The sequence below is a fragment of the Puntigrus tetrazona genome, unplaced genomic scaffold (assembly GCF_018831695.1).
Source record: "Puntigrus tetrazona isolate hp1 unplaced genomic scaffold, ASM1883169v1 S000000233, whole genome shotgun sequence".
In the NCBI taxonomy this organism is placed as follows: Eukaryota; Metazoa; Chordata; class Actinopteri; order Cypriniformes; family Cyprinidae; genus Puntigrus; species Puntigrus tetrazona.
Window position 1 is genome coordinate 40877 of NW_025047901.1, and position 11256 is coordinate 52132.

General features: G+C 38.8%; 1 long non-coding RNA gene across 1 annotated transcript; it reads left to right on the forward strand.

Annotated features, from left to right (window-relative positions):
* Positions 1-1672: 1672 nt before the first annotated feature.
* On the forward strand, positions 1673-3942 carry LOC122333275. The gene is made up of 3 exons (XR_006248610.1): positions 1673-1738; positions 1911-2084; positions 3886-3942. It is a non-coding gene; the product is annotated as an uncharacterized LOC122333275 (long non-coding RNA).
* The last annotated feature ends 7314 nt before the right edge of the window (positions 3943-11256 follow it).

The window sequence follows — 11256 nt, forward strand, 5'->3', positions numbered from 1 at the left end:
GCTGTTTACACAGATCTGTTCATCACAGAGAGATATGAAAGATGTCAATCATACGAACATGAGATTCTAGAAGATTGATGATGCTTTCAAGAGCAAAAACACAGGACAAGCCAATCAAATGCACAATGATATATTTATCTGAACTGAGGAAAAACAGTGAGAAAAAATTGTTCTCACCAAGGGCATCGCTGGCATTGGAAAACTGTCTCTGTGCACAAGTTCATCCTGGACTGGGCAGAAGGAAAAGCCAATCAAGATATACACTGTGTGTTCCTGCTTCCATTCAAAGAGATTAACTTAATGACAAATGAAGATTTCAGTCTCCATGAGCTTCTGCTGGAATTTTTATCCTGAACTGAAGGACCTGGAGAAAATCAAAGCTATATAAGGGATGAAGGCAGCATTTATATTTGATGGACTTGATGAGAGTTGCCTGTCTCTAAATTTTAAAAAGTAGATCACTGAACACTGTTGAGGAAAAAAGCATCTGTGGATGTGCTCTTTACAAGTTCGGTCAAAGGGACTCTGCTTCCATCAGCTCTTGTCTGGGTCACATCACGCACCAGCAGCAGCCAATCAGATTCCTCCTCAGTATGTGGTTTTGTTCACCGAGAAACGAGGATTCACTGACCAACAGAAGGAGGAGTACTTCAGAAAGAGAATCACAGATGAGAGTCTGTCCTCCAGAATCATCTCACACATTAAGACGTCTCTGCAGTCTCTACATCATGTGCCACATTCCCTGTGTTCTGCTGGATCACAGCCACCAGTACTTCAGGATATTCTCACTGAGAACAATAGAAGAGAATATCAGCACAACACTCACTGAAATGTATGGCATTCACTTCCTGAGGATACAGATGAACATGAAGAGTCAGAAATATGCCGAACAACAAGGAGAATGTTCAGAGCACTTACTTTTTAAATAGAGAGATGATTCTGAAGTTAGCTAAGCTAGCGCTTGAACAGCTGAAGCTTAGGAAAACTATGTGTTCTATGAGAAAGATCTGAGAAGCATGTGGCATTGATGTGAGTAAAGATGCTGAGTTCGCAGGAATGATCGCTGAGATCTTTAAGAGGGAGGTTGGACTTTATAAGACAAAGGTCTTCTGCTTTGTGCATCTGAGCGCCTCAAGAGTTCCTCGCTGCAGTGCATGTGTTCACTCTGTTACCTGAAAAAAACAAGCTTAGAAGCTTAAGTTTTCTTTGATGATTCATGCAACCTAAAGTCATACAAAATCTTACATTTCCTTTTAGAAAGGTCAAATTGTATGACTTAACAGAGACAGCCATTGAAAAGCAATGCAGAGTGAAGAGAGGGCATCTGGACCTGTTCCTGCGGTTTCTGATGGGAATTTCACTGGAATCCAGTCAAAAATCTGCTCAAAGGCCTGATCACACACACTGAAGATACCACAGAGAGCATCAAAAAAGTAACTAAATGTATTAAACAAAACAAAACACGTACTATATCCTCAGATGAAGCTCTAGTCAACTTATTCTACTGCTTACTTGAACTCAAGTGGGATAATTCATTATATGAGGAAATCCAGAGTTACCTCAGTTCAAATGAACATCCAGGAAGAGTTCTCTCATCTTCAATGTGCACAGTGTTGACCTCTACATACTACTGATGTCAGAGAAGGTGCTAGATGAGTTCAACCCAAAGAGAGTTCACATCAGAACAATCAGACTACAAGAGACTCATTCCAGCTGTGAGATGCTGCAGAAAAGCTCTGTGAGTATTTCACTGACTGCTGTTTAATGAAATGATTTTTTCTATGTCACTAAACAGTGAAATGTAAATGCACAGTGAAATTTTTTTGATTATGAAGAGAAAATAAGTTACTGCAGAAAAAAAAACTGAACATCAGTAGATAATCAGGCTAAAACATTCTATTTTGCAGCAGATTTGAAAGCTTGTGGTTTTGATGAAACATGCTGTCCAGAAACTCTGTCTTCTGCTCTACAATCCTCAAACCATCTGACAGAGATGGACCTGAGTAACAATGATCTGCAGGATTCAGGAGGAAGCTGCTTTCTGATGGACTGAAGAGTTCACACTGTAGACTGAAGATACTGAGGTTTGAGTTTGAAATACTTTGTTATTTACTCATTAAATAATCCTTATGTTTAGAATGCATGCAAAACCATGTATGCAATTATCGATTAATCTTGTATAGATTTTCTACATGTAATCTCTGAAGATAGAAGATATAATATCATAATTGTTGTTTTTTAATGATGTGAAATTTGAAATGATCTAGTAGTTTTGCAAACACACCCTCAGAGTGTGAAGTCTAGACTAGTGAGTGTGCACATTTAGGTGCTTTTCTTTACTGCTTGATTCTATTTAATAAAATACATTTAGAATGATCATGAATTAAAGCCATACAGGCAGAATATTTCATATAGTTAATTACCATGAATTTAGTTCACTGAAGACGAGCATGGTGAGAACTCATGTGCAGTTTTATTTACAGAGACATAATCCATAATCTAAACAACCAAATACTTGACTTGAAACACACTTGACTGAACAATGAATAGACTTGACTTTCCCTGATAGCATAGACTAGAGCATGAACAGGATAGATTCAGTTGACAGCAGGTTCCCTGATAGCAAACAAATTAGTGGAATTGAGGAGATCCTCAGAGAGCAGAGAGGCGCTTCAAATGACGCCTGCATTTATATCAAGACATCGCAGGTTTTTATTTCAGTGTGTTTGCTTCTATCCTGAGCCTTTACTGGATTCTTTGGTTCTGCTTCCTCAGTGATTATTTCCTGCCTGAACATGCTGGCCTTGTCTCTTAAGAAGAAAATTGGATGGCCTCAGAATTGAGGAGATCCTTCTCCAGTATTGAGGTACTCCTTCCACCATCCGACAAATATCCTCAGTCGAAGTCAGCAGATTCCCACCTTCACTTAAATTTGGCAATATGGGAGTGCTTCCTCAAGCTGTTAAACTATTTTAGATTCACAAACTAGAATAAAACACTCCAGTAATTTATCAGTAAGATTGGTGTTTTAGAAAAAATATATATTCATAATGTTTTTATTAATTACAAAAATTATTAAAATATAGAACCAATAATGAATATGCATTGTGAATAGATATAATAGGCAACTAAATATGAAGAAGGATGGCAAAGAGTTTGTAGAAAACAAATGGAGTGAAGACAGAATGTCTCTCCTAGGACCACAACCTTAATGTGGTGGAGGGGGTTTGAGTGCCTCAGTGGCCCTAGGAGCTATATGGCCCTGGTAGGGGGTATCCAAAGCAAACAGGTCCTAGTTGACAGAAGCTAAAAAGATGCGGTTCTGTTGGATCTGTTGGCGGAGGAGAAAGCTGGACACTCGGCAGGCCCAAACGTACTGTGAAGGTCTGTTGGGCACTCCCTGAATCCGTTGGTGGACACTGGAAGTAAGGAATGGCGTCAGCTGAAGGAGGAGTCCTATCAGGCCTTGCTGGCTTGTGGGACTCCTTTATTGAGCAATTTGATATCTCCAGTTTTTCAGAGAGGTGATCAATTGACATCTCCACCCCTCTCTTCACCTGTAATATTGAGTTGAATATGTTTTAACAGAATTAAAAAGCTGTGAAAGTGTGTTATTGTGGCAAGTATTACAAAACGCAGAAAGAAGCCATTACATTGGCCACTAGGGCCTTTTTCCTATCTTATGTTTGTTTCTTTCACTACTTTTACATAAGATTTTAGCAGCAGTATTGTGCCACTATTATTTGTGAGAGATTTCATGCTTACATTTGCATTTAAAAATGAGCACAAAAACCTTTTTGTGACCAACCATTTTATTGAACAGTTAAATATAAAAGGAACAAAAACAATCTAATTCAATGTGGATTGCTGTTGTATGCTTTGTAGGTTGTCTGGCTGCATGGTGACAGAGGAAGGCTGTGGTTATGTGTCTTCAGCTCTGACTTCAAACCCCTCACACCTGAGAGAGCTGGATCTGAGCTACAATCATCTTGGAGATTCAGGAGTGAAGCTGCTCTCTGAAAAACTGGAGGATCCAAACTGTTCACTAAATAAACTCAAGTATGTTATGCAGGAGAGGTTTTGGGATTTATTGTTTAACCCTTATGCAGTTTTTGTCCATTTTGATTTTATTCATTTTTTGATTTCTTCACCTGAATGGTACAAAACTCTGTTACCCTTGTTGGTTATGTTTAAAAAGAATTGAGGGCGTGATTTGAAAAAAGTCATCATAAAAATATGGGATTGTTTAATATGAAATGGGGTAAAATACAGAAAATTTTGTTGTACAATTTACAAATCCCCAAAAATGCAGAGATGCAAATTTGTCTGGAAACAAGACAAAAACAATATCTATATAATTATAATAATTTTTGCAATGTCAGCAACTGCATAGTCTTCTACTGACTGACTGTGACTATGTGTGTGTTTTTTTGTGTGTTGAGCATGGAGGAGAATCCAGGATTACAGCAGGACCTAAGAAATGTAGGACAATTATACAATACATTTATGATTGTATTAAGATCATAAGTATAATAATTCATATTTTTGATTTAATAAATAAGATATTTAATCGCTTATATATATATATATATATATATATATATATATATATATATATATATATATATATTGTTTTTATGGAATAATATTGCATTAGTAGTGTGTGTGTGTGTGTGTATATATATATAGCAGACTCTCTCTTTCTGGTGTAGAAATTTCTAAGGAACTGCTTTTGGTTCATAAACAAAACGCCTTGTGATGTTGGATTAAGGCCCCCTCTCTCTGATTTTTACCTATTAGTATCCTATATAGAGTCAATACCCTCTGAAAAACAAAACAAGATGGTTTACGAATAGAAAAGAGCGACTCAATGAGTGCTAGAAATCTAAAACAGTAAAAGAAAAGTCGAGCAAGGTACTTCAGTTCAGAAAAATACTTTATAAATCCCAATTTTCAGAACCAATGATCCCGAGCTTAACCCTCTATTAGCTTATGGGAGTGCAGACAAGGTACTGGAGTAAATAAATCAAATGTAATTTCAATACAATTTAAAACAGCAACAACAGTGGGGCCCAGCAAATCACACACACACACTCATAAACACACCCTCCCTGCTGCAGGCCTGTGTCGTGGCTAGTGTGCTGGAGGCCCTGAAAACTGAAACTGGCTGCTTCTGGCGACGAAGAAAAGCTCAGAACGGTACGGCATAGACGACGACAGTGACTGTGGTTTCGACACACAAACACTCTTTAGTACAGCTGATGCACTAGCGGCCGGAGAGGCGAGGCGCGATGTCCGTAGCTTGTTGTTGAAAACTCAGATAAACTCGGCCCGGCCACGCGTATCCGGATATTGTGGAGCTGTGGAGCTGGTGGATTGATAAGCACAAAAGAGGAAAAACACACAAAGTTACCGGCTAATTGAACGAAAAGCCCACTTTTATCTAATTCTGAAGCAAGTTCGCTTCACTCACGACGGCTCGGATTACTCTGACCTGTTTTGGGGCTGTGGGTTTAAATTATACAGGATATCCAATCACTAAAAACAAACAAGCGTAGATTGTATGCACCTAGACGTTTCCCCTGTGCATCTCTAACTGGACTTTTACGCTACATAGAAGCAAATGATATGCAGATAGGTAATTCATAAAAAGAAACGGAAAGAGTACACATTACAAATAGAAATTTAAAGAAACTGAATAAAATACATACTTAAACCCTATCAATGAAAGGATTTATTTTTCATAGGGTTACATATACGCCATCTTGTCGTATATATATATATATATATATATATATATATATATATATATATATATATATATATATATATATATATATATATATTGTGGTGGCTCAGGAAGAGTAATGGTCCCCACAAGGCAGCCTGAGCACTTTCAGCACCATGGAGAACCCCACAAGCACTAAAAAGGCACTCAGGTAATCAGTACAAGCGACCAAGGATAGCTCCCGAACACAGGTGTTCTGCCTTACCTCACTAATAGGAGCCTCAGGAGTAGACTGTTGGGCACGCATCAGAAAACCACCACATAAAAGATAAATGGAGTGCCTCTTGTAAGTGAGGAGGGCAGATTGATCAGAGTCTGAATGCTGGAACCTCGTAACCACAGAAGTGCAGTGTGGCCGTGAGTAACCTGGACACCTTCCACTAACTCCTGGTTCTTCTGCATTTCCCTAGGAAATTGATGGGCTGCCAGGAGACCAGCCTTTTACAAAGAAGGAACAGCTTTAGTTATAGTTTCCACCCAACCCCTCTCCCCTCACCCTGTTACAAAATAAAGAAATTTGAGTTCTGTTCTACCCAAACCTGCCTGCTGTATTTCCTGGAGTGGACAACCTGAGCTAATCACACCAATTTGGTGGTCAGGGGCTTACATATATATATATATATATATATATATATATATATATATATATATATATATATATATATATATATATATATATATTCATTTAGGTCATTATTACTACTATTGTTATAATTAAATTCTGTCAATTATTTAGTAGTTTTTATTTAATTTGTCATTATTTTTATTATTGTAGTAATTAGTATGATTGTAATAATATTTAAAATAACAATTGTTTTTCTTCAATATTATGACAATTACAATTAATTAAAAATGATAATATACACTTTATTTCATTATCATTTTTTCCATTTATTATTACATTTTATTAAGTAAATATTGCAACAATAATACAGCAATATGTTTTTTGTTTTGTAATTTAAATAATAAATGATTACTGCAACCATGTATTTGTTTACATTATAAAGTTTACATTATGCTAATAGCCAAAATAATCATTTTACATTAATAGTAAATACTGACTTTTAAAGAGCTATAAGATTATTGTAATATTATTATTTTTCTTTTATTTGGTATAACATTCAGATAAACCAGTAATACTTGTTTATTTAAGAGTACAACAACATTATAATCATAACATATTTTTATTAATTTGTTTTCATTAAAATACATAATATTTTTTATTATTATCATAAATATTAACATTATTGTTATTATACTACATTTTAATATTGATGTATTATTTCTTTTAGTATTTCAATTATTGAAATAAAAGCTGAAGTAATGTTTGCATTATGTCTAAATTAATAACTTGTTTACATCAAGACAAATAAATTTAAACAATTGTAGGATTTGTGTATAAATGTACTGTGACACATTTAAAATATATTCTGACAGCTTCTCTCACTTACTGAAAGAGATTCTTTTTATACAACTTTACTGTCATTACAATATATTTTATTAAATGCTGTGATGACATATTTTATGTCCGATGCTAATTTCAGTCTCGTGAGGAATCGATTCTATTCATGATACAAACTTCAATTCAATTTGATCTCAAGTTGATTTGTTATTATTTCTGAACAAAAACCTTATTATAAATATACAAACTTCTCACACACACACACACACACACACACACACACACACACACAGACACTCTCACACACACACACACACAGACTCACACACACACACAGACACTCACACACACACACACACACACACACTCACACAGACATTAATCACATACACTCACACACACACACACACACACAGACACAGACACACACACATTATTGACACACACACACACACACTCTCACACACACACACTCACACACACACACACATGCTGCCACTTCACACACACACACACACACACACACACTGTAGTGATTGTTGTGTTATTAATGTCTCTGTTCTTCTGTTCAGATGAGTGTTTTTTCACACTGATCCAAACACAGCACACACTCTGCCTCATTTCTGTCTGAGAGAGAACAGAGAGGTGACGTGCTGTGTCTCAGTCTCAGTCGTATCCTGATCATCCAGACAGATTTGATGGTGTGTATCCTCAGGTGTTGTGTAGAGAGAGTGTGTGGACGCTGTTACTGGGAGACTGAGTGGAGTGGGATTGTGTTTATATCAGTGTCATGGGCATAAGAAACATCAGCAGGAAGGACCGGATAAAGAGTGTTTGTTTGGATCTAATGATCAGTCCTGAGTTTGATCTGCTCTCCTCACGGATACCCTTCAGACACAATAAGATAATGACTGATCTCTCTCTGAAGCCCATCATCAGAAGAAGAAGAAGAAAGAGGAGAGTATAAAGATATCTACAGAGTAGGAGTGTATGTGGATGAGAGCGCAGGAACTCTGTCCTTCTTCAGCATCTCTGACTCAATGAGACTCATCCACACAGTCCAGACCACATTCACTCAGACACTCTGTCCTGGGTTTTATGTTGGTTATGGAGCATCAGTGAAACTGTCTCAGAGTTGATGAATCAGAAGAGATTGATGAGATTCTATGATGAATCAGTAACAGTGAGATGTTATGAGTCTCTTCAAGACATTAATACTGCAGCTCAACTTTTATAGAATCAGAAATATAAGGATTAATAATTAATCTAAGAAATAGATATAAAAGAAGAAATGTGTCAGAAATAGAAAGATCTCTGTGTGTGTGTGTGTGTGTGTAATGTGTGTGTGTATAGTGTGTGTGTGTGTGTGTGTGTGTGTGTGTGTGTGTGTCTGTGTGTGTGTGTGTGTGTGTTCATGTGTGTGTGTGTGTGTGTGTATAGTTAAAATAAAATGTATCATTTTATTAAAAATATTACATGTATAGTTTATTCATTTAAATTGTACTTAAATAAATCATTTTTTCATATTAAATAAAATAAAATCTACTTTTGGCTTTGATTTGACTTATTGACATTATTATTATTATTTGTTATTATTGAAATACTGAATTTTATTCTAATTTTAGAAATGCAGGAAATAGTGTTTATGCTTTTGTTTATATTCTTTTTATATACTTTGTCAAATAAAGACACTGAAAAGTTAAAAGATTTTAAAATCAATGAATCATATTTCTATTTACTGCAAAAAAATAGTTTTTAAACAAAGTTGTTCCTAATAAAGACACTATTCTTGTAAAAGACAGATTTATTAATTTTCTGTGACACCGAAGTAAGGGATGCCGTCAAGCTGAAAAAGTCCTATCGAGCTGTTTGGCTCCACGGGACTCCTGGAGGCAGCTGACAGGTGTACCGTGGCCTAAGCGGACCCGCTGCCCGGTGGTTGTGCAGGCAAAAACTCGGGTCTGGGAGGAATTCGGGAAGCCATGGAAAGGACTATCGGACGGCCTCAAAGAGGTTCTGGCAAACCGTCCAGCACTCTCAGAAAAGGGAAGCAGGTCCTGCCAACACCGTACACAGCTGGCGAAACCTGCTAACCTCGATCTGGGGATATTGTGTTCTGTGGGGGTGCTCTGGGAATATGGGGGTAAGGGGCCTTTGCTAAGGGCTGTCCGATCTCTGTACGATCAGAGCAGAGCTTGGTTCACATTGCCTGCATTAAGTAAGACTTGTTCTCAGTGCATGTTGGACTCCGACAGGGTGCCCTTTGTCACCGCTCCTGTTAATTATTTTTATGGACAGGATTTCTGTAGGCGAGCCGGGGCCGGAGGGGTCTGGGTTTGGTCACCACAGGATAGCTTCTGCTTTTTGCTGATGATGTTGTTCTGTTGGCTGCATCTGGCCAAGACCTGCAGTGTGCTGGGGCTGTTTGCAGCTGAGTGTGAAGCGGCTGGGATGAGAATCAGCACCTCCAAAGTCTGAGGCCATGGTCCTCAGTCGGACGCAGGGTGGCTTGCCTCCTTCTGCTTCATGACCGAAAGGATAAGATCCGATACAAGCCGGCGAAATGAGTTTCTCTCCGTGGGGTGGCTCAGGCACTCCCTTAGAGATAGGGTGAGGAGTTTGGTCACTCGAAGGATCTCGGAGTAGACCCGCTGCTCCTCCACATCGAGAGAGGCTAGCTAAGGTAGCTCGGGCATCTGTTCCGGGATGCCTCCCGGACGCTCCCAAGGGTGGTGTTCCGGTGCACGTCCCACCGGGAGGATGCCCTGGGAAGACCTAGGGACATGCTGGAGGACTATGTCTCTTGACTGGCCTGGGAGCGCCTCGGTGTTCCCCTGCTTATACACAATACAATGATTATTCCAAATAAAATAACGATGCAGAGGAAAATTGTGCTTGTAAATAATTTTTCTAAGCAATCAAAGCTTGAGCATAAAGCAGACAGCTTCACTGGCCATTTCTAAAAAGAAAGACACCCAAGCTTATCCAAAATAAAACTAGTAATAAAATCTCCACAAATTAATTTTTGAGAGTACTGTTTAAGGTAGAAAATCCAAAAATCAAGTCCACCATTTGTAAGGGATTTATGACAACAGATATATGAATATAGTGCACAAGGATTCTTCCATAAAAATTAAATGAATCAGTTCAGTTCTAATGAATCTGATCAGTTTTAATAGTTTTATAGAGGCAGCGAAATAAGTAAGTCTAGAAATTCTTTCTGCTTTTGACAAGAAGACTCTACAGTCCCTTAGTAATGTCTCTCTGCCTCTGGCAGCATAAATAAGCAAATAGTTTTTCGCTGAGGAGCCGAGCCCTTTGGCAGAGGTACAGCACTGTGATCGACAAGACGTGATTGCCCCCCTCCCTTCTTCAGGGAACAAGGGTTGCATACGTATCCAGAGACGCTTCCTTTCCGTCAGTCACTCAGAGTCACATTAGAACAAGAAAACAAGAAGCCAGCTACTGTTGCCAATACTACCCAACTGGGATTGGAAACACTGGGGGACGCCCACATTCTAGTGAACAGGTTCAAGTCCAGCCTTCCCCGTAGGGGGCAGGTCTCGGAACGAACACGGGGCTCTAAGGCTATGCCGTGAAATACACACATAAAGACTCTCTTAGAATAATTTACATGGTTCCCAGCCCTCATCGGTTCTCACAGATTCATCGAGAAGGCCTGGCGCCAGATGCCCGCCACATCTGGCTGCCGAGGGAATGGAGGAGCGCTCAACAGGGTCTACTCAGTATGGGACGCTCTGGAGCGGTTAACAAGCCAACCTGAAACCTGGACCTTCATTGCTTCTACCCATTTGAGGTAAGAACACAGGACGCATACCGGTTCCACAGATTATAAAATCCCCCAGCTTAACGTGTTAAGGGTCGCTCCAGCCCGCAGCTCTACAAATATCTTTCAGCGAGGCACCACGCAGCCAACGCACAGTGATGATGTAACACATCTTGTTGAGTGTGCCCCTGCAACCTGAGGGGCAGGGCATACCCTGCGCTTGATAGGTCAGGGTAATGCGCGCCCACTATCCAGTGGGCCATCCTCTACTTGAGATGG